Below are 735 nucleotides of genomic sequence, written 5' to 3'. Positions count from 1 at the left end.
GGAGACTATCTACATGGTACGACCGGACGGCTTGGAGGAGGGCGACGATGACGATGTGTGCCATTTGCTCAAGAGTCTGTATGGTTTAAGGCAGGTGCCGCTGATTTGGAATCAGACGCTTCACGCCAAGTTGTCGAAACTCGGTTTTGAGCGCATGGAGAAAGGCCGAGGCCTGTATGCCCGAAAAGTGGGAGGAGAAATCACGATGCTGATCACCGTGTATGTGGACGACCTGCTGTTAATCGGTCCCAAGGAGTTGTGTGCGGAGGTGGCTGCACTGATGCGCAAGGACTTCGAGTTAATCTCGCTGGGAGAGGTGAAGTACCTGTTGGGGATCGAGATTTCGATCGACCATGCTGCTAAGCGTGTAACTTACTGTCAGGAACAGTACATCAAGGAGTTGTTGCTGAAGTTTCACATGGCAAGTTGCCGCGGAGTTAAGACGCCAGAGCCGTCTGGGACACTCCAGGTTCGCGAGCCTGCTGAGGGCGACGCAACGCTACCCTATCGTGAGTTAGTGGGAGCACTAGACTACTTAGTTTCGGGCACCAGGCCTGATATCGCTCATGCCGTGAGGAATTTGGGTAAGCACTTGGCGAACTTTGATGTTACGCACTACGAGTTGGCACGTTATGTGCTGCGATATCTGAAGGCTACGGCAAATTACAAACTGGTGATGGACGTGAGTGAGGGCAAGGCCGTGACGTTGGTGCTGTACACGGACGCAGATTACGC

The sequence above is a fragment of the Phytophthora parasitica genome (genome assembly GCF_000247585.1).
Source record: "Phytophthora parasitica INRA-310 unplaced genomic scaffold supercont2.86, whole genome shotgun sequence".
Classification (NCBI taxonomy): Eukaryota; Oomycota; class Peronosporomycetes; order Peronosporales; family Peronosporaceae; genus Phytophthora; species Phytophthora nicotianae.
This window is presented reverse-complemented; position numbering follows the sequence as displayed.